Source organism: Ovis canadensis, chromosome 13 (assembly GCF_042477335.2).
Source record: "Ovis canadensis isolate MfBH-ARS-UI-01 breed Bighorn chromosome 13, ARS-UI_OviCan_v2, whole genome shotgun sequence".
Lineage (NCBI taxonomy): Eukaryota > Metazoa > Chordata > Mammalia > Artiodactyla > Bovidae > Ovis > Ovis canadensis.
In genome coordinates, this window is record NC_091257.1 from 49,055,989 (window position 1) to 49,079,299 (window position 23,311).

Sequence of the window (23,311 nt, forward strand, 5' to 3'; positions counted from 1 at the left end):
TGAAATTTGGGGATGAAAGGAATACAGTTGTTGCATATATTTGATAAAAATGGATTATCCAAATATGATTGTGATAACATTTTATACTTATATTTAATATTTATATTTGATTTATATTCTATTACAGGACTAATGAAAAGGATTCACCATATCTTAGGACTTTTTACTGGAGCCTTAAGAGATAGGTAAGTGCCAAGCATTTTTTGAAGAGATATATCTGAAACATCAAATAATTTGATTGCATCGGTTCCTGACAAAAATAGGCAAAGGAGTATATTTTACTTAAGCAATTTACCTTTTATTCTTCTCAGTAAAAATAGTATAAATACCATGTTTACATGAATTTAATGTAACATGCTCTGGTATCCAATAAATCACACTTTCCAGGGAGCCTTAGATTTATTTTCTGTAATAATGAGAACATTGTTGAAAGATGAACAAGTTAGGCATAGTTTAAAACTTAAAGTCCTAAAAAGAAATCATTAAATGCAAAGTGGTGCCCTGACTTGGATCTCAGGACTGAAAAAAGACATTAGTGAAAAAAACAGGTGAAATCCAAATAAAGTCTGTAGCTTAGTCAATCGTAATGTACCAACATCCTTTTTTTAATGGTGACAAATGTACCATGGTAATGTAAGATGCTAATTTTAGGTGGAATTTGGTAAAAGGAACATGGAAACTCTATAGTACCTTTGCAACTGTCCTGTAAATCTAAAATTATTCCAAGATAAAAAGTTTTAATTAAAGCCAAAAAATCAAGATTTATTTGAAAATTATACTCCTATAGAAAATTATAGGGGTAGCTTTTCTGTGTAACAGTTTGAAAAATCAAAATGGCTGCTTTTAGAAAAACCCAGATTCCATGCAATAGAGATGAGACTATAGGTTTCATTTCACAGGTCATGGGAGGTGTGGGATTTCGTTTTCTGAACATTGACCTGGTGTCTGTGAACATCTTCTTGAACTCGGTTATAGACTTGCTCTTCAGTTCCTTTAAGGTACATGTGTGTTCTTCAGTGGTTTAGTACAGCTCTTTCTATTAATATAAGCAGGCCCCTTACATGGTTCACAAACTACTATATTTTTCTTTTCTTTTTGGTATATCTGTTAGAAGCAAAAACACCAGTGATGTGACTCAGTGGTTTGGAGTTGAGATCTTTTTAGGGTGGTTTTGTTTAGTCATAGTTACTTGAGCTTCTAGGTCAAGTGCTAGATACAGTTGACCTGTCATGAAGGAGTATGAATAAAGATGAGCATAACTCCTACATAGCCATTTCTGTAGTTGAGCTGAAATAATTGATTGCTGTAAGATAATTGAAATTCTCAGTTTCCAAAATGAACTCTAGCAGTATAACTCTTTTAAATTTCTATAAATATTAAAGGACTATAAGAAAGAAGCTCTGTAGTTTGCTGAAACTATTATATAACTTTCATTAATAAAATGAAATAGCCCTGCTGGCCTTATAAATGGTCTCCTGCTGCTGTTGCCAACTTTAGTGATTTTAGTTAAACTTAAATTTCAAGGGAAATAGAAATATATGGTACTTAAAAGATATAGACATTTAAAACAACAGACCCAGACCTGAATGACTTTTGCAGAATAATTATTGGCCTTGAAGAGTTCTTTTGCTTGATGATATTTTTTCAGAATTGGTGTTATCAATATCATATCAACAGAATTTGCATCTTTACTTCCTAATTATATAACATACTTGTGCTAGCCTTGGTAGAAAAGTTTTTAAAAAGGGAGGAACATTCTTTTCGGACAAGTTGAAATTTCATTATAGTTCACACAGACAAAACAAAAAAGTCTTTTTATTGTTCTTCTGTGCTCAAAGAGCATTAAAAGTGTTGTTTCTGGAAACATGCTTTACCATTCAGCTGGCTGGCTGTCATTTTATGGTCACCTAATGTATAAATGAAGGTAGCACATAGGTACTGCATACTTTCTGTGTACCCTTTGTACTTTTTGTTTACGATGGTCTCATTTAATCTTCACAAACACCTATGAGCTAGTTTGGAATTCCCATTGTAGATGAGGTCAGAGGATAACAGATGTCTCCAGGCCAACCCTGAGGGTGTGAGGAAGAACGACTTGGTGCCCATGGTGTTCAGTACCTACAGTCTGGTTCCTAATGTTACCAGCTTCCAGGGAGCCCTGAGTCCAAGGACACATGGTAAACTTCCCATTAGTGCAACTTGTTTGGGTTAAGGGTGTCTAATCCCACTGGTGACCTAGAGCAGAATCCCCGAGGGTTACAGGCGTGGAATAGAGTCTGCTGGTCCCCGTTCCAGCCTTGCCTTGGCTCATCCTCTGGCTCCTGAGCTTGTCAGTTGTTGTTCTCTGTCACCTGATTAATTGCTGAACACTCACTCATTGTGTGCTCCATTGATCAGATGCCAAGAACTCTTGGCAGCTCTGCGGAACATGATCTCAGTGTGCCTCCTGGTCAGTGCTGGGCAACTTGAAGTGGTTAGTGGGGGTTAGAACTTGGATTCAGAAGCCAGGACCCACGCCAGAAGCCAGGGATGGGTAATTGAGTGGCTGGCACGTGAAGTGGAGCGCTCCAGACTCATCAGTAGTCTGGGAGGCAGAAGGGGAGCTGCACATGACTTTGAAAGGTGGTCTTTGAAGATCATGATGGCTGGCTGTGGATTTTGTAGTTTCTAGATATAAAATAATTCTAGTTGCTTTTTGAGGAGGAATGAGAATGTTGCCAGCTTATTCATTATACTGTTCATTACACTGGGCAGAGATCTCTCTGTTACTTTTACCCATCAGTTCCAGCTGTGTCCTTCTGTGGTTCTAAATCTCCAGTCCTCCTTACACTTAGCATAACATACAAATACAATTACAAAATCTCGTTTGCAGTCTCTTCGTCTTCATGGTCTCAGGAAGTTGCCTTTCTTCAATCAGTTCATGGCTGCTTTCTCCGTTTTTTCTCTATGTGATCCCATGTATCCTTCACGCTAAATATCCGTTCCCCTTGTTTGTTTCTCTACCTCGATCTTTCCCATGAGCTCCAGGCTCCTATCCATGTCCCCCTGTCCAACATCTCTATTTAGAGGTATAATAAAATTTAAAACTTAATGGATCTACATAGAACTCTTAGAACGAGACTCCTGGCTGCTGCCAATGACCGTGGGTTCTGTCACTGACAGTGTCAAGTTGAAGCTTATCATCCTCAGCTTTTCGAACCCCAGTGTATATATGAATCCCTTGGATAGTTTGTTAAAATGTAGATTGTGATTAAGTCTGTCGTGGGGCCCAAGATTCTGCACTTCTAACAAGCTCCCAGGTACTGCTAATGCTGCTGATCCATGGACCCCACTCTGAGCAGCAGGGAATGTAAGTGTGTTCAGAGTAGATGCTTGTCAAGACAGATCTGGGGCTGGGGGAGGTGAATGGGGTCCTGCAGGTCCCTCCCTCATCTCACCGTTGTCCCATCCCTGGTTAAGAATCATGTTATATACAGCAAAAACTAGCACATATTGTGAAGCAACTATACACCAATAAAAGTTTTTTAAAAAAGAAAAGTAGAATCATGTTTCTAAACACACAACTCTCAGTTATGCTTATAATTAAAAGGAAATTTAAAAAGTGGTATCCATACTATTATTTCAATTTCAATTAACAAAGATGTATGTGTGTGTGTGTGTGTATGTGTGTGTGTGTGTGTGTGTGTATACATGTATATGCTTAGCCAAACTCTGTGAGGACACTTGCCAAGTGTTAACAGTTGTTAATCTTCTAAGTGATAGATTTACAGATGGCATATATTTTCATCTTTATATATGTGGCCTTTTCCAATTTTCAGTAGTGAGCATAATTTTCTAGATATAGTTTATGATGATTAATGTTATTACAACTGTCAGGTATACTCCAGCTTAGTTCATCATAATGTCGCCTTGGAGGAAACATTTGCCTCCTACCGCTCACTTACCTCTCTTCACCCTTCCCCCAAACATGTGCTCTTTTTTTCTTTTTTCCTCAATAAATGTATTAGCTCTTAAATGGTTTAGTGGGGACTTCATATTAGGGCTTTAGGTCAGTATCTACCAACACAATTAATAGAATAAGGGTAATTAAATAAGTACTTTTTTTATATTTGATTTTTGTAATTTTTTTGTGTGTTCAATTTAAAAAAACTAAAGAAATACCCTTTTTCTCGCCTCTTTCTGTCCTAGGAAGGTATGCTCAGCAGGTTTCTTAGAGGGAGCTTAGTTTTCCTTTCAAACTTAAAATTCAGTAACCAAATTTAAAAGTGAAGTACCTGTCTCTTGCTATGGAACAGGGAAGGAAGTAACAAAGATACAAAATAGAAAAGCCTGATATACTTAAAATCTCACCTTCTTAAAAAGGTGAGTGTTGGACAGAGAAAGAATTTCTGAGATACACATAAAGGTGCCTTCGCAGATCTGGTAAACACCAAACCATGCATTCATAGGATAAAACTTGCAAAAGCTTGCAAGGACAATCTCATGAGAAATGAAAAATTACCAGGTCACTGTAAGAAAAGCCCTAGAGTAAAGGTTCCTCTATACAAACCCTGAAGGAACTTAAAACTAAGCCTCAAAAGAATCATATTAATCCTCAAGTATCAATTGTCTGCCAGAAATCCAACACTTTTTAAACAAATATAAGAAATCCAGCATTCAGCTACATAAAATTCACAGTGAATTTCATCCAATCAAACATCATAGATAAACAAAGAAGCAGGAAAAAAATCCCATAACTAGGAGCCAATAGAAATAGACCCTGAAACAACAGATGATAGAACTAGCATACAGGTACTTTAAAATAGCTATTGTAAATATGGTTCCTGTAGATAAACATAATGAGAAATGAAATAAAAGATAGAAAAAAAGAAAATATTGGAACATTAGAGATTTAAAAAAATACAGTATTTGAAATGAAAATTGTACTAGTGTGGGACTAAGTACAGATTAGATCTTTCAGGAGAAAAGTTCAGTGAACTTGGAAACATGGTGAGAATTTAACCAAAAGCATCGAGAGAAGAAAGGTTGAAAAAGTATGCCCATCTCCACCACACTGCTGCTGCTAAGTTGCTCAGTCATGTCCGACTCTTTGCGACCCCATGGACTGTGGCCCATCAAGCTCCTCTGCCCATGGTATTCTCCAGGCAAGAATATTGGAGTGGGTTGCCATGCCCTTCTCCAGGGGATCTTCCTGACCCAGGGATCAAACCCTAATCTCCTGCATTGCAAGCAGATTCTTGACCATCTGAGCCACCATCTAATTCTATAATGGAGAATTATTATATATTATATTGCCTGTTATTGCCTGTATTGTAACAGGCAATACAAAGAAGCAAATGACATACATATTGGCAGCGTAGAAATAAAAGGTCTTTATTTGTAGACAATATGATCACATATAGAGAAAATGCTAAGAAACTCCAAAAAACCGCTAGTATTTGTCATTGAATTTAGCAAGCTTGAAGGACACAAAGCAGATACACAAATGAAGTGAAAGTTGCTTGGTCATGTTTAACTCTTTGCGACCCTATGGACTATACAGGGGTATATGTTGTCCATGGGGACTGTACAGTCCATGGAATTCTTCAGGCCAGAATGCTGGAGTGGATAGCCTTTCCTTTCTTCTCCAGGGGATCTTCCCAACCCAGGGATCGAACCCAGGTCTCCCGCATTGTGGGTGGATTCTTTACCAGCTGAGCCACCAGGGAAGCATAAGGATACTAGAGTGGGTAGCTTATCTTCCTCTCCAGTGGATCTTCCCAACCTAGGAATTGAACCCGGGTCTCCCGCATTGCAGAAGGTTTCTTTACCAGCTGAGCTACCAGGTATAACCAAGATACACAAAATCAACTGTAATTTTATATACCAGCAATGAAAAATTAGGAATTGAAAGTTAATGTTTATATCAAAATACAATGGACCTGAAAAAAGAAAAAAAATTTACAAGAACAATATTGGAAGGTTTCTAGTACCTAATCTCAGGACTTCCTCTGCATTTTAAAGGTCCTTCTTTAAAGCTACAGTGATGAAGGCAGTGTTTGTCTAAGGTAAACATATATGTCAATGGAATAAAATAGAGAATTCAGAAATAGATGCACACTAGTAATGGTCAGCTGACTACTTCTGACACTGATGCCAAGTTAATTCAATGGGGACAAGATAGTCTTTTTAACATACGGTACTGGAACACCTGAATATTCAATGTAAAAAAATTAACCTCAACCCTTACTTCTTCTGTATATAAAAATAATTTGAAAAGAATCATGGATCTAAATATAAAAGACTGACACTATAAAACTTCAAGAAAAAATTGCAGGAGAAAATATTTGTGAACTTGGGATAGGCAGAGATTTTTGGGGGGCCCAAAATGCATGAACCATAAAAGAAAATTGACAAATGGGACTCCATCAAAATTTAAAACTTCTGTTCTTCCAGAGACATTGTTAAGAAAATGAAAAGGCAATCTGTAAACAGAGAAAATATATTCACAATACATATACCTGACAGATGACTTGTGGCCAGAATATATAAAGAACTCTTAGAGCTCATTAGTTATATGACAGCCCAATTAGAAATCTAGGCATAAGAAAATAACAAATGGCCAGTTTTGCATAGGAAAAGGTCTTCAGCATCATTAGACATCAGAATAATATAAACCCAAACAATGAGATACCATCGGATATTCATCAGAATAGCCAATACTCAAAAGAAAAAGTGTTAGAATGGACATTTCATATTTTGCTGGTAGGAAATCTAAATGATAAACCATTTAAACAGTTCGGCAGTGTGTTATAAAGTTAAGCATATTAATACTGCATGATCCAACAATTTTCTACTAAATGTTTACCTAAGAGAAATGAAACATGTTTAAACACATACTTGTACAGGAATGTCCATAGCAGGTTTATTCATAATAGCCTCAAGCTGGAAGCAAGTTAAATTCCATCAGGTAGTAAATGGATGAACATGTTGTGGCATATCTATGCAGGGGTATACTACTCAGAACTTAAGGTAGTAATACTTAGCAACATGAATGAATCTCAGAAACATTATGCTGAGTTCAATAAGCCAGACACAAAAGAATACAAGCTCTGTGATTCCATTTACTACCCACAACTATTATACCAAAAATGCTAGGGAAAAAAATTTAATCTGTTGTGACAATAAACAGACACATTGTCGTTTGCAGCTGAAACTGGAGTGTGATTGACTTGGATGAGGCGCAAGAGGACCTTTCAGTTTGGTCAGTGTGTTCTATATTCTGACTGTGGTGGTGATTATATGGCTATATATGTGTTTATAAAATTCACTGAAATGTACACTAAAAATGTACATATTTTACTGTATATAAGCTATACCTCAATAATGTTGTTTTGAAAAAATTCCAAAAATTTGAAAGTTATTTTACTAACAAAAGGTTGTTGGTAATGGTTTAGTTGCTAAGTTGTGTCCAGCTCTTGTGACCCCATGGACAGCAGCCTGCCAGACTCCTCTGTCAATGGGATTCTCCAGGCAAAAGTACTGGAGTGGTTGCCATTTCCTTCTCTAGGGGATCTTCCCAACTCAGGAATCGAACCCAGGTCTTCTGCATTGCAGACAAATTCTCTACCAACTGAGCTATGAGGGAAGCCCAACAAAAGGTTAACTTCTGTCTAATGTTAGAAGACCTCTGTGTAAGGCTGAGTTGACCCAAAAATTCCATTTAGATAAACCAGTATATACAATATAAATAATAATGCATGAGTTAAATATCCTTAAACATGAAAAGAGAGTAGATAAATCAGTTTAGTTAACCTATGATTTGTTATATTGGAATGGGACCCTAGCATCCTTAGAATTCATTGACATACCCTTTTAATTTCTTTAATTGATATTTGGTAATATCTTTGGCACTAAGAAGAATCCAGTTGAATGAAGTAATTATGAACAGTCCACTCTTGGTTTTCTTTTATTGTTCTTTTTTTTTTTTTAACTGATTAATTAAGAGTATGTGGGTGATACTCCTGTGTCCCTTGGACTCTGTTCTTGCTTTTAGGAATAGAACTCCTAGATTTTGCCTGAGCACATACATGGCTGTCCTTCTAAAGGCAACATTTCTCTGCTTCTCTTGCAGCAGGGTATGGCTTTGGACTAAGGAGAGGTGACTGGTAATGTGTTAAAGGTTACGTCATTAAGGACAAGCCGCTTAATCTAGATTTTCTCTTTTCCTTTCCTGCTGGCTAAGATGTAATATCAGGCATAGCAGACTATGTCGATCCAGAGATGGAAGCCACGTGGAAGTTGATAGAGCCAGCCTGGGTCCCTGAATGATCTTGTGACACACACCTCTCCTTGTACCCCACACTGGGACAGGAAAAAGAAAAGTCTCTAATTTTGGCTGTTGTATTTTTGAGTCTTTCTGTTATGGCAGGAAGTTTATACCCTAAGACAAATTGGAAAGCATTTAAGATTTTTAAGTTTTTCTCTGTGTGCTGTTTGATTATAGCTAATATGTTTTGGTGTGTATTCTCAAGTAAAATAATTTCTAAAATAGTATATGATTTCATGCCAATAGTTCTTTTTGACCCAGTAGTTATTTAGGAGAGTGTTTCTCAAATTTATGAGTTACTTTTAAACTGTAGGTACTAATTATTAGTAAATGGAGACACAGCATTCAGCTTTTCTAATTTTTAAATGTCTTTATGGACTAATTTATGATCGATTTTGGTAAGATTCCACAGATCTTTTTAAAGAAGTTGCCTTCTTTGTAAGATACCAAAATATTTATTTATTGTGTTGCTTAACTTTCCTATAGTTATTTTTTATCTGATCTGTCAAAGAATTAAAGATATAAATCAGTGATTTCTTCCATTAATTTTTCTTTATATTTCTGTCTGTTCTGATATCTGTGTTCATGAGTTATTTAATTGTCAGCAGCTCAGTTGAAGATTGTACCTTTTATCAGAATAATGTGACTTTTTTCCTAATTTATATCTTTTGCTTTGTGTTTTAGCTAACATTAATATGCTACTTTAGTTTATATGTCCCTATATTTCTTACTATATCTATCCTTTATCTTTATTTATATTTATCCTTTATTTATCTTTTTGTGATTTCTTTAAGATATGTTTTCTATAACTGGAGCATGGTTGGATTTTTTAACCTATTGGAAAGAACCTTTGTCTTTTAACAGATATTATAACTCATTTATATTTATTATCAAAATTCATCTTTAATTGATTTTATTTCATTGATCTTGTTTTTGTTATAATGTCTTTGATTTTTCCATTATGTTTTAGACTTTTTACTGTTTGATTTAAATTTTGTTTTTGTTTAATTTGGTTTTGAATTTTGCCTGCTTTGAAATATTATTTTTTAAGATTTTTTTGAAACCTTAAATCTATATAGTACCTATATAGATTTTTCCAGGGGGAAAAAGAAATTGAATAAAAACGAAACTTGAAATTAATACATCAAATTTTATATTTGATGAGACTGTGTTTGGGATTATTAAATATAATGGATTTCATGGTGATGGTAGGGAACATTATTTACGAGAGATCTTGTTTTCTGTGCTGTCCCTGCCATACCTGTCAGGAGTGAGGTGGTATCCTCTGTTGTCTCTCAGTAGGAAGTAAGGAATTTAATAGGGCTGGCATGCGTGTGTGCTTAATCGCTTCAGCTATGTCCGGCTCTCTGTGACCCTGTGGACTCTGGCCTGCCAGGCTCCTCCCTCCATGGGGTTCTCCAGCAAGAAGACTGGAGCCGGTTGCCATTTCCTTCTCCAGGTTAATAAGGTGTACTTCTCTGTTTCTCAGTTTTCATTAATATCTGAGATTTTTATCTCAGACTGTTATTAAGTTGTAATTTTGATAATTTATAAAATATTCATTTGGTTAACCTTTATAGTTATAATTTTATACATATAAAAATCATGAAAACCCTAATATTGTCACAACTTTAAATGAATTGCCATTGTTTTCCAAGTGTATATCAAAGTGAATTTTAAGAAAGTCATTATGCTATTGTGCCATATTACACTAATACTCATTTTCTTGATCTACTTCTGTATTATAGCTTGAAAAGACTCTTTCTTTTCATTATTGCCCACCTTCAGACCATTTCCCTGCTTATCAGACCAGAGGGAGAAAGAAATTGAAAAAATTCAAATCTGAAGTTAATATATCAAATTTTATACTTGATGAGACTGTGTTTGGGATGATTAAATATAATGGATTTCATGGTGATGGGTGGGGAGTATTATTTACCAATGATCTTGATTTCTGTGCTGTCCCTGTCAGTTACTGTATCCACAGCACAGGGCATGGCGTTTACATGCTCACCAATGTTTGCTCAGCGTCAGAGTCTGTCCTTGTGCTCAACACTCTGATAGGCTCTTTCCCTACCTTGGATGCTCCTAGCCCTTGACCTTCTCAAGTGGACGTCATCTCCATTCTGTCTCTATAATAAGTGTGCTTGTATGTGGGGCTTTCTCATGTTTTTCAGAATATACTTGAGGACTATTTAGGGAAGTGGCACTTGGAGGACATGCAGCCTTGTCTTGGAAATCATGTGGAGGGAACAAGCCTGTAGCAGTTGCAAGGGATAATATCTTTAAGAAAATAGTGATGTTGCTAAGTTACTTTGTGAGGGAAGACTTGTCTTTCTCATATTTTTTTTTAAATGATAATTATGTAGCTGGACTACCAAGATGCAGGGAATGAGGGGAAGCTGAGAACAGTCTCTCCGGGGCTGCGGGTCAGGGTGAAGTCCTTGGCCAGCGACTCATGTCTGTGTGGTATGTGGAAAGCAAATGGGCTGAGGCGGCAGGAAGCCTGTTATTCTAGCTTTGGTTCTGTTTGCCTTTGTGACCATGGCAAACCTCTCAGCTCTTCTGGGCCTCAGGCTCGATCTGTTAAATGAGAAAGATGACTCTCCAAGATGCTTTCTAACCTTGAAACTCCACGCCTGACCAGGGCAGCAGGGATAACCAGGGAATTTCCACTTGACAGCATTTTTATTTTTAATTTCATTTAAGCAGGGAAGTCAGCTTCATTTCATCTTGTAGTCAAGAGGAATAAATCACTTCTCTTACTACCTTGAGTAAGGAGAACTAGAAGGATCATGTGTGACTCGTGTACTTATGACCTAACCTAATATTAGCAAGTGACACACGTTGTGGTGGACTGTCCCACTTACAACACCTGGAAGTAATCTGGTGATAGAATGACTCAGAGGAATGTGAAATTGCCATCTTTCCCTGAGAAAACTAAGATATTTATTTAGACTCCCAGAAGGTTCTTGCCTTTGTCCCTGGTGTGTGTGTGTGTGTCTTGAGACTGAGGGTCCTGGGAGATAGATCCGCCGTGTGACCTTCAGCTGTTACTGACCATGATTTTTGGCCTTTCTGAATCAACAGAAGTTGATAAGAGGCTAGATGAGAAATTCAAGCAAGGCTTTATTGGGCCCCCTGCTACAGCTGAGGGCAGAGAAAATAACATGTGCCCTTGCTTGCTTCCTGAGGTGGGTTGAACTAGTTCCTTATATGGGGTGAGGGTAGGGGCAGCAGGTCCAGGAGTTGGGCCAGAGGGATGGCTTGGATGTTTTGCCCACCCCTTTGGTGGTATTGCATGCAGGGAACATGTGTGCAGTACCCTGCTTTTGGTCCCAACACCCTGCTGTTGCTTCTGGCTCCTCAGAAGTGGTAGTTGGGTTCTTTTTGGTCTTTGTGTATCTTCTTGCCCATAATTTGCCCTAGCTATGCATGCATACAGTTATTTTTAGTCCCTTATAGTTTTTTTTGTATTTTGTGGCTTGAGGAGACTTTTGTCCAGGTGTGAGCCCTGTCTATAGCAAAGGGTCCCAGGTCCCAGCTTGTCTCACAAGCAGCCATCAGACCTGAAGGTCACAGTGAAGATCCTTCATTGATGAGCTCCTAAGTGGTCCAAAAGCTGTTCACACTGAAATCTTGTTTCACAAGGTCAGCAACAGGGAGCCGCCCAAGCTGGCTTTTTGTCAAAAACTGAGCTGGACATGATCACAAGTAGGGTGGGCAGAGAGAGTTTTCAGATAATGAATATGTCACAATTGTGAAAGAGCAAGGACACAGCACTGACTGAATGAAATCTGTGCAACTGTCAAAGGGTGACTGTTTCTGAAGAAGGGCTTTGTTTTGGCTCAGTTCTGGAGGATGATTCCCACAAAGGCGCCATCCAGAACAGTGTGGAGAAAAGATCATTGCTTCTCTTTGCTGTAGTCATCACTCTGAGGACTAAAAAGTTATTGAAAAGTTTTATTTCCCGCTCTATGAAGAGCTTCTGGGAGAGAAAAAAAGAGAATCCTTTCATTTCAGAAATGCATTTTGTTTCAGTAAATAGATGCTGTGAATAAGTCAAATAAAATGCAGAATAAATTTGAAACTTGGATACAAAATGTAGATGGTAGGCTTTTATTAAGTGCCACTGTGTGGTAGTCCTCTGGGGTGCAGAGACCAACATTCAGTTGCCTCTGTTCACAGGAAGTGAACTTGAACGAAGCTGATGGATAGATGGCTAATACTATGTTTCCACTGGGTTTTATAGAGCAGCTACTCTGGAGATGCTGCATTAGATGTTGAGACTACAGGTGAAGTAGATAGAGTCTCTGTTCTCAAGACATTTAGAATTCACAGTGAGATGCCTCACCAGGTATGCAGAGCACCAGTTGTGCAGAGACATGTAGGAAGACATCAGTAGTTCGAATGCACAGGAGAGAATGATGTGGGAAATTTGAACCTGCTCTAAGAGAAGAACTAAGCAGTCTCAAGGCACCTGTTCCTTCAGTGGTTGTTGTAAGCTGTGCTCATTAACTTTCCGGCCCCAGAGGTACACATTTCTGATGTTAAAAATAATAGCCTGGAATTATACAGTGCTTTGCTTTGTGTTGGGCACAGTCTAGTGCTTTACAGATAACAACTTGTTGTTCTGTTGCCAAGTCATGTCCAGCTGTTTGAGACCCCCATGGATTGCAGCACACCAAGCTTCCCTGTCCTTCACTATCTTTCAGAGTTTGCTCAAACTCATGTCCATTGAGTCGGTGATGCCATCCAACCATCTCATTCTCTGTCGCCCCCTTCTGCCTTCAATCTTTCCCAACATTAGCATCTTTTCCAGTTAGTGGGCTCTTCGAATCAGGTGACCAAAGTATTGGAGCTTCAGCTTCAGCATCAGTCTTTCTAATGAATATTCAGGGTTGATTTCCTTTAGGATTGATTGGCTAGATCTCTTTGCCGTCCATGGGACTCTCAAGAATCTTCTCCAGCACCATAATTTGAAAGCATCAATTCTTTGGCATTCAGCCTTCTTTATGGTCCAACTCTCCATGTTCGGCTACTGGAAAAACCATAGATTTGACTAGACGGCCCTTGGTTGGCAAAGTGATGTCTCTGTGTTTTAATACACCATCTAGGTTTGTCATAGTTTTTCTTCCAAGGAGCAAGCATCTTTTAATTTCATGGCTGTATTCACTACCTGCAGTGATTTTGGAGCCTAAGAAAATAAAATCTGTCACTGTTTCCACTGTTTCCTATTTGCCATGAAGTGATGGGACGAATGCCATGATCTTCATTTCTTGAGTGTTGAGTTTTAAGCCAGCTGTTTCATTCTCCTCTTTCACTCTCTTTAAGAGCCTTTATAGTTCCTTTTAGCTTTCTGCCATAAGGGTGGTGTCACCTGCATATCTGAGGTTATTGATATTTCACCCAGCAATCTTGATTCCAGCTTGAGCTTCATCCAGCCTAGCATTTCGCATGATGTTACCCTGCATATAAGTTAAATAAGCCTTGACATACTCTTTTCTCAGTTTTGAACCAGTCCGTTGTTCCATATCCAATTTTAACTGTTGTTTCTTGACCTGCCTACTTGTTTCTTAGGAGGCAGGTAAGGTGGTTTGATAGTCCCATCTCTTTAAGAATTTTCGCAGTATGTATATACAAATTATACCTAGAATTTTTTATTTGAAATTATAGAAAGAACTCATGTACACCCGTGGCGGACTCATGTCAGTGTATGGCAAAACCAATACAGTATTGTAAAATAAAAAAATAAATTAATTAAAAAAAAGAAAAAAAAATCCCTTTTGATCAAATACTATCCCCCATTTATTTACAGAGAAAGGCTTACTTGAATTATAAATATATCTAAAAGAGATCACATTACCTCCCACAAACACTGAATCCACAGCTCGTTGAGGTGGGGATTTCTGTTCAGCCTTAATGTCCTCCTGGTCAAATAAGAGGCTGCTTTCTCTGTCTTCTCATCTGTTGAAATGTCTGTCCCTTTTTACAGCGCTAGAGGTCTTTAATTTATAAGCTGGATTTGTAAATTGCAGGGTCCCAGCCCGTTGGGCCTGTGGTCCTTCCATGCCTGAACCACAGGAGGCCTGCTATTTGCTCCTATGAGGAAGTTAATAAGAGCTTTTGTGACCTGGTTTGCGTACAGTTTACAGGCTCCCATTTAGGTGATCTGGAGGAAGAAGAATGGGATGAAAAAGTCAAAGTTATTATTGTGAGTGAGAAGGAAAGTTAGAATTTTAAAACCAGCATCAAAATGGTACAGACAAAGAATTAGAAGTTAGGAAGAGCCTAGGAGGAGAGGTTTTTAATTAGAGCAACCCTCAAGACATTGGAAATTGTTATGATGGTTTTAAGTAGGCAACTCTTTGGCCTTAGAGTGAATCCACAACTTGACTTTCTGTATGTAGTTTATGAGATATAAACACACACAAAATGTGAGGCAAAAAGGTAGTTGTTTTATGTAAAGCTGTTTTGATGTATGGCTTCTTGGATATTGAAAGCCTCCTTGGATCTTAATTAAATACATTGAATGGTTTTAAAAGTTAATAAAATTGTAAGGAAGTTTTTTTTTTTTTTTTTGCACAGTTATTTTCAGTTTGGTGAACAGGACTATCATTAGGAAGATTGTTGAAAGCAGTCTGTGGTATAAAGCTTGAATGGTGTTAGAAAAGAACAGGAGCTTTAGAACCTCACTTGGACCCTATCTACAAATAAAATAAACTTTTTCATGTAATACTGAAATCAGCTATGCGATTGAAGAGAATATAATAATACTTTGTATAATTTTATTATTCTATTTTGGTTTCTTTAATTTTATTGATACAAGGAATACATAAATTTTTTAAAGCCTTAAACATCAGATTTAAGTTACCTTTGACCATCTCAGTCCCAGGGTCATCTCTTGCCATTTATTCTTCTAAATCTTGTTCTGAATACTTATATACATGTATTTGTATGTCTAGAAGAGATACTTGTGTTTTGTGTAGATGTTAAAAAATAACCCGCAAATGTATTATGTTTTGCTGGTTCACTGAAGTGTGACTTTCCATTATATCTTTTGGTTTTCACAGCAGTAATGTTGCTGATCACAGCTGACATTCACTGAGTAGCTACTATGTGCTAGGCAAGATGTTTAGCATTTTTCACGTGTTTGTCTCCCAATCTTCATAATAGGCTTCAGTCAGCTCAGTCGCTCAGTCGTGTCTGACTCTTTGCAACCCCATGAATCGCAGCATGCCAAGCCTCCCTGTCCATCACCATCTCCCGGAGTTCACTCAGACTCACGTCCATCGAGTCAGTGATGCCATCCAGCCGTCTCATCCTCTGTCATCCCCTTTTCCTCCTGCCCCCAGTCCCTCCCAGCATCAGAGTCTTTTCCAATGAGTCAACTCTTCGCATGAGGCAGCCAGAGTACTGGAGTTTCAGCTTTAGCATCATTCCTTCCAAGGAACACCTAGGGCTGATCTCCTTTAGAATGGACTGGTTGGATCTCCTTGCAGTCCAAGGGACTCTCAAGAGTCTTCTCCGACACCACAGTTCAAAAGCATCAATTCTTCAGCACTCAGCTTTCTTCACAGTCCAACTCTCGCATCCATATATGGCCACTGGAAAAACCATAGCCTTGACTAGACGGACCTTTGTTGGCAATGTCTCTGCTTTTCAATATGCTGTCTAGGTTGGTCATAACTTTTCTTCCAAGGAATAAGCATCTTTTAATTTTATGGCTACAGAGATGAGTAAAAACTGATTTTATATGAGTAAAATTCCAATGTTATTCTATCTCACATTTACATTAACATACTAATGTAATTTAATCATCATTCTTTAGTACAACTTCAAAAATAAAATAGAATGATTGCTTTTATTTGTTAAGAATATAACTTTTATTTCTGTGAGATTTGTTCTTCTGTGCCATTGGTCTCTCCAGCCAGCCCCAGAGGTATGTGTCTCTGCTAAGCCAGAGGCTGGGGGTATGCTCACCTTCCAGGCATGAGCTGGTCGTACGTGTGTCATGTTTGACTCATCCTAAATGAAGAACAGACACCCCAGACATTGCCTCAGTAGTTAATGATTCTCAGAGCCCATGCCTGTGATGATGTCCTTATTTGGGAGTCAATTATAGGATACAAGTCCTAGGTGTGAGCAGGATTTTTTTTTAAATTAATTTATTTTTGCTTGAAGGATAGTTGCTTTGTTGGTTTATGCTGTACATCAATGTGAATCAGTCATAGGGTATTCACAGAGGTTAAATTTTGAAAGATGCTTTTCACTATGCTCTTGGCCATCCTGGTAAAAGGCTACAGTTGCAGAGAGTCTGATCATTTTTATGGCAGTTTGTAGACAGGGAGTGGTTGTTGGGTGGGTTGATAAAAAAAAAATCTGCTTATTTTGTGTAGTCTGACTTTAGAATTTGGATAAAGATATTTTCAAGATTTCTTGACAAAATAAAGATCTTCACTATCTGGGACAGCTGTCAGAAGGTTTAGATCTCAGCTCTGCTGCTCAACTAGCTGGGGAACCTTGAAAAGGCCACTTAGTGATATTTCAATGAAATGATAATAATATCCACTTGTGGTGTTCAGTTGCTAAGTCGTGTTGATTCTTTGTGACCCCATGGGCTGCAGCACGCCAGGCTTCTGTGTCCCTCACTATCTCTCAGAGTTCACCCAAGTTCATGTCCATTGAATCAGCAATGCTATCCAGCCGTCTCATCCTCTGTTGCCCTCTTCTTCTTAATATCCACTTGGTAAAACTGGGGTGAAGTTTCTTGAAGTGTCTTATACATTGTGATGCGTTGTGTGAACGTGCAAATATCGGGCGATGCCTCTGTCATTTTGTCATCTGAATGTTGTCGAGGTCACCTGCAGTTTGCCTTTTCACTGTTGCCTCTGTCCTGAGAATGTAACCTGCTTTCCTCTGTCCTTTATTCCACGGAAGAGAGCACTGTATCAGAGCTCTGTGATCTTCAGGGTAGGAGCTGGGGCCCTATTGGTGAACGTGGAAGTGTTAGTTGTTTAGTCGTGTCTGACTCTTTGCAACCCCATGGACTGTAGCCCACCAGACTTCTCTGCCCATGGGATTCTCCAGGCAAGAATACTGGAGTGGGTAGCCATTCCCTTCCCCAGGGAATCTTCCTGACCCAGGGATCGAACCCAAATCTCCTGCATAGCAGGCAGATTTCTTTACTGTCTGAGCTACCAGGGAAGGCCTAAACAAACATTGAAGTAAAACCAGCATTTCTTCAGGCCTAGTGTAAGAACTGAAAAGATCATCTGCAGTAACTCAAGGAGAAGAGACATACCCAGGGTCCCAATAAATATCTTTCCATTGTAATTAATACATAGTGTTTGTAAATATTTTGGCCTTTTTGTCTTGAAAAGTAAACAGGTGTTAATATGTCTATATAGGAAAGTATTTGTTAATAAATTCTGTTGCAGTAGAACATGGTTTGAAAAAACCATCAGAAATTACCTTGCTGTGTCGTCTTTTTGGTTGCAACACTTAAGTTATCCTCAAATCTCAACATTCAAAGAAGGCATGAGGTTTTTATGTTTGTCAGAAGGAGACATAGGGTTAAAATGATGAAGAGACCTTCCAAGTCAGCTCTCAATTCTGGATGAGCAGAGAGTGCCATTGATTTTTCATTTGGTCTAGGCTGTGATGAGAACTGATCCTTGCTTAGAGGCTGTGAAAATCTCCGTTGCTCTTTGAGTGACCTGCCATTCACTGTGTGTGTGTGTCCTGTGTGGGTGTTCTGCGTGTGTGTGTGACCTGCCACTCAGTCTTGTGTGTGTGTGTATCTGACTCTTTGTGACCCTTTCAAGTGACCCTTTTGACTGCAGCCTGCCAGTCCATGGGATTTTTTAGGTGAGAAGATTGGAGCAGGTTGACATTTACTTCTGCAGGGGATCTTCCCGACCCAGGAATGGAACCCACATCTCCTGCATTGGCAGGCAGATTCTTTACCACTGAGCCATCAGGAAAGCCCACCAGTCACCATACAGGATCACTACTGGTATAGTTTGCTGCTTGAGGAAGATATGTGTGCTTTGGAGGAGGCACATTGCTGAAAAAAAAATTCTCTGGTTTTACTGTTCCCTCTTCTGAATAGTTCCAAAAACCCAAGCCTTTTAATTTTCATTGGTGATTTGCTTTGTCATCTCTGTATTCACTTTCATTGGTTTCTTGACCTACTCTTTGTGGCAGACCGTCCCTAACCTGGTTATACCAATGGAAAAAGTGAAATCTTATTTCAGAGTAACCTTTAAAATTCCATTCCATACTTTAGACTTAGCCCACTGAAGATAGCACTTTTCCCCTTCATTTTATTTTACTTCCCCTACATATTCTTACTGTCTTGAGCACCATGGGGTTTTTTAGTTGTTTGTTGTTTTATTTTTTAATGAATCTCTTTCAGACTCACCTATTTATAGAAGCTGAACATTTCCTCCTTTTTCAGAGGCAGTTGTGGCTAGAGTAGCTTTGCTTCTTGAGATCCTAACCAGGGGGGCTCTCTGAAGGAGTCCAGAATCTGCAAGTCACACTTGCTTTTCCATAATTAGCAACCAGAAGTATTTTAATATGCCTTGACTATACTTAAGCAACTCCTTAAAAAAATAGTTTGCAATCAGTTGAATTCTCTAAGCTTCTGGCTTACAATACAGAAGAAACTTCTACAGAGAGTAGATAAAGGATGGGGTAAGAATTTTCCGATTTGATTGCATATTATTTATTGTGGAAAGAATGTTTTCCCTACAGACTGACTAGGAACAAGATGTTTAAACATAAGCCAGGGTGGAGACCTGTTTGTTTGGTCAGCTTCAGAGGAGCCACGTTTCCCTACTTGTGAAGAGTCTGCCAAATCTTCCATCCTCCCCACCCCCGCCTGATTCTTCAAGTTTCTTTGGGACTTTTACTTAAGGCCCTTGTTGGATAAGGCAGTGATGGAGTGCATATGTAGCAGTTAGAAAGGCTAAAGGCTTTTTTTCTGGAGGGACATGATTTTATCATGTCATCATAAATTTATGCTGTGCTCTGTGTGTGTGTGTATGTGTGTGTATAAAATAGCTTTTTCCCAGGCCCCCTCTGCAGTTGGCTTGTGTATTCACATAGCTGGGTGGCTGCAGGACCTCATTTATCACACAAGCAGTGGGAGCGGGCACGGAGATATGAAAGGGTTACTGTTCACATTTCCTGTGTAATTCCCTCTGATCTTACTGAGCTGTAATTCCTCTCTTGATGTTAAACATTCCCAGGCTCCTATAACCTTCTCACCAGTTTGCGCTAGCCAAGTTTGTCCCAGGTGATCATGTATGTAGGCGGACCTCCTGCTTCTAAAGATCAGAAACCCCTTCTTGGTCCATGCGATAGGCTAGCTGTTCTTGTTAATTTGCAGCCCAGAAGAAATGCCTTTGATTTAAAACAAGAACAGAGCACTAACGGATTAGTTTTAAGATTCACATTAGCAATCAACAACCAAATCTGTTATCAAATTAGATTTAAAAATCTTCTGATTCCTGGACTGGTGAATTTCTAGGTAAACCAAACCCCTTTGGATCTAGTGGAGATTACATTTTTCCTTCTAAAAGCACATTTGAAAAGTGGGTTCTGATTGGAAAAGGGTAGATTTTGATGCCACCATCTTACTTTTAACTTACATGATCGGTAGAGTGTTTTAAGTTACCTCATGTAAAGCCACTTAGCTGAAATGGCAACATTTTTGCTTCAGTTCAATTCAGGAGGTAGTAGCTGAGTGTAGGGTGGTATTTATTTTCTACTTTTTATCTGGTTTTTAAAGTATATAGCAGCTCATTTGTTCCACAACTTTTAAAATGTACAGTTTTGTTGTTGGCAAAAGGTTTTCTATTTTTCCCTTTCCCCCTAAAGTTTTGGAAGCAAATGACATGTTCCTGTGAAGCACTGTATGTGTCAGCAGCTACTGGTGGATAGGGACACAGAACCTATTCCAGCCCTGGCCTCATCCTGAGGAGCTTCCCTCTAACGCAGCTCAGGGTAAGTCTGCTCCTGTTGCTTGGAGCACATTGCCATGTTCCCATCATCCAACTTGGGAACCTAAGGACTCAGGGCTGGACAGAAATGAAACAATGTCTCTTTGAAGGAGTTTCTAGGATAATTAAAGTTTGCTGGTGTTTAGGCCAAAGTAGACTATTTGCATGGCTTCAGGTAATGAGATAAAATATTTTCTGTGCACCTTATCCATGGTTTCCCATGGAGACAAGTAGAGGAATTTTTAGATTGATTTCGTTTGGATCTGCCTTAGAAAGCCAATGTGACTCGTTGTTGTTTCTCATTCTCCTTTCAGTTTCCCAGAGCCTGAGGTAGCCTGTCACATGGACGGCTTTCAGTAGAGGTTTGTTTGAATAAATGTGAAGTAGACATTACTTTTGTAGATTCTAAATTGGTCTGTGTGTGTGTCATTAAGCATATGTCTAATAGTTTAACTCTCACTTTTCCAATTAGTCTCTAATGATAGATCCTGTTCAGAGTTTTTTGTTATTAGACGGTTAATTCCTCACAACAGTCTGTGTCCAAGTCCGTAAGTGCTTTCCACCTGGCTTGCTAACTGTGGCACTGCTCAGTCATAGAGAAAAATGACATTTAGTCACAAATTACTTAAATTATAGTCTGTTAATATTTCCTAAAACCAGTAAGCCCATTTATTATTCTAATCATGGAAGAATGCTTATATTTTCTCCCAAATAGTTATTCCTTAGGACCATCCTAGAGCACTGAACAGTAATGTTAATCAGTGGACAAATACTTAGAGATACTTAGAGAATGATGACATATACAGCATCGTGCCTGGTACCATGTGTTCTGCAAAGATGTGTACAACCTTGGTTCTGCCACCTCAAGTCTAGGCTTCTCCACAAATAGGTGCTTTACACCAGTCAGCTTAAGGCCATCAGAATGGTTATGGGCTGAGAGGCCTGAATGAGAATCAGGTGAATCCTCTTTCAGTGCATTAGATGCAGGAGATGCAGGTTCAGTCCCTGGGTCAGGAAGACACCCTGGAGAAAGGCATGGCAACTCATTCCAGTATTCTTACCTGGAGAATCCCATGAACAGAGGAGCCTGATGGGCTACAGTCCATGGGGTTGCAAAGAGACTGAGCACACGGGCACATATGCACACACTGGCACCAGGCACTCTCCTGTTCACAAAGATAGGAATGTCAGCAGGCACATACACATACACGTGTGTATTATACGTACATGTTATCCCCTTAGCAACAGCCACTACCTGGTCTGGACTTTGTAATTTATGTTAATACACCAGTACTTCTCTATGTTCTCTTTTTAAATCACTGCTTGAGACTACTACTGCTGCTATTGCCGCTAAGTCGCTTCAGTCGTGTCCGACTCTGTGTGACCCCATAGACGGCAGCCCACCGGGCTCCTCTGTCCCTGGGATTCTCCAAGCAAGAACACTGGAGTGCGTTGCCATTTCCTTCTCCAATGCATGGAAGTGAAAAGTGAAAGTGAAGTCGCTCAGTCGTGTCCGACTCTTAGTGACCCCATGGACTGCAGCCTACCAGGCTCCTCTGTGCATGGGATTTTCCAGGCAAGAGTACTGGAGTGGGGTGCCATTGCCTTCTCCATGAGACTGGTGTTAATTTTATATTTGTAATTCTTGTTGTGTTTTAATCATGAGTAAGTGTCTAAATAAGCATTTGTTACATGAACTAAACGACAACCTGTGTGTGCATCTTTTGGCTTAATTATATATGAACAGTAGCTTATTTAGTAAGATGAAAACAGTTGGTTTTCATTGCAGCAACTTGGTTGAAGTTTGTCATGTTTGGAAAATTGTTTTATAGTATCTCTGAGAATATTGGCCTTTTTATCTCTAACAAATAATATTACCTTAAAATGAACTTTGCAGATTACTTCTGAGCTTACTCTGGGTTTAGGCTTCCTTTTCCAGTTTGGTAGTAGAGGCTAGACACAGGACATTGTGAGTCCTGCAACAGCCTAGGTAAATTACAAAATAACATTATTTTAGTGATCTTTTATTACATAATTAATTGCCCCAGCACTGAGTGGTTTGTTCTGGATAGCTCATGGTTCTGTGGGTTGGGAGTTCAGACAAGTCTCTGTTGGGTAATTTTTCTGTTCCGCATTGCACTGACTAAGATCACTGGATGGTATCCATTTGGTAGATGCATTAGATGCTCTGGAGGATCTAGGATATCTTTATGCACATATATGATATGTGGACGAAGGTAGAAGATGTGTCTATACGGCCTTTTTAGCAGAGTCTCAAGGGAGTCAGACTTGTTCTGCTGTGGCTTAGGACTCCTAGAGAGAATTTTCCAAGCGATCGGAAGGATGGTGCTATAGAGGAAGGTCTAAAACTGGAAACTGGCCCCACATCACTTCTACCATATTGTGTTGGTCAAAGCAGTGCCAGAGCACCCCCCCTCCCCCCGCCAGTTTCAATGAGATGGGACATAGAGTGGCCTCTCAGTGGAAGAGGTATCAGAGAATGTGTGGCCATCTTACTCTACTACAGTTTACCCTCTGGCCACAGATGATTTACATTCTTCTTATATTTTAAATGTACTCAGCCCCTTCCGAGAATCCAAAGTTGTCATCCCTCTGTGGCTTTACTCTCAAGCTTCAGGTCCAGGACCTTGTCATTTAAGTCAGGTCCAAATGTGCAGGAAGCTCGCCTGGTGTAGTTGCCTCCAGAGACAAGTTATTTATTCAGCATATATTAGAGAGGCAGACATAGAATCGCTGCAATAAGCATTTCCCTCAGAATCAGGAAGCAAGAGGTGCATAGCTTTCACTGGTTCATAGTAATTTTGAAATCCTAATGCTGTCATTTCTTTACTAACATTATTTTTACTCCCTGGAAATGATTATCCATGGGTCCTGACTTTACCCTAGCAACTCTGAGTCATCCATCATTTTATATAAAAAATGGTTCACGTTTACAACTGGGTAGTCTTGCCAGCCTTGCTTCCTGCTTGTA

At 39.0% G+C, this 23,311-nt stretch overlaps 1 protein-coding gene across 36 annotated transcripts in view; it reads left to right on the forward strand.

Annotated features, from left to right (window-relative positions):
- Positions 1-23,311, forward strand: part of ZNF438 (zinc finger protein 438) — a 191,325-nt gene that overhangs the window by 59,028 nt on the left and 108,986 nt on the right. For 10 of the 36 annotated variants that reach the window (XM_069547715.1, XM_069547720.1, XM_069547692.1 and 7 more), the window contains one exon: positions 128-185. The gene's annotated coding sequence lies outside the window, so the exon portion shown is untranslated. Of the gene's footprint in view, positions 1-127; positions 186-7,189; positions 7,244-20,197; positions 20,324-20,633; positions 20,682-21,647; positions 21,896-23,311 lie in introns of all 36 variants that reach the window. The other 26 variants (XM_069547712.1, XM_069547690.1, XM_069547703.1 and 23 more) reach the window with 6 other exon arrangements.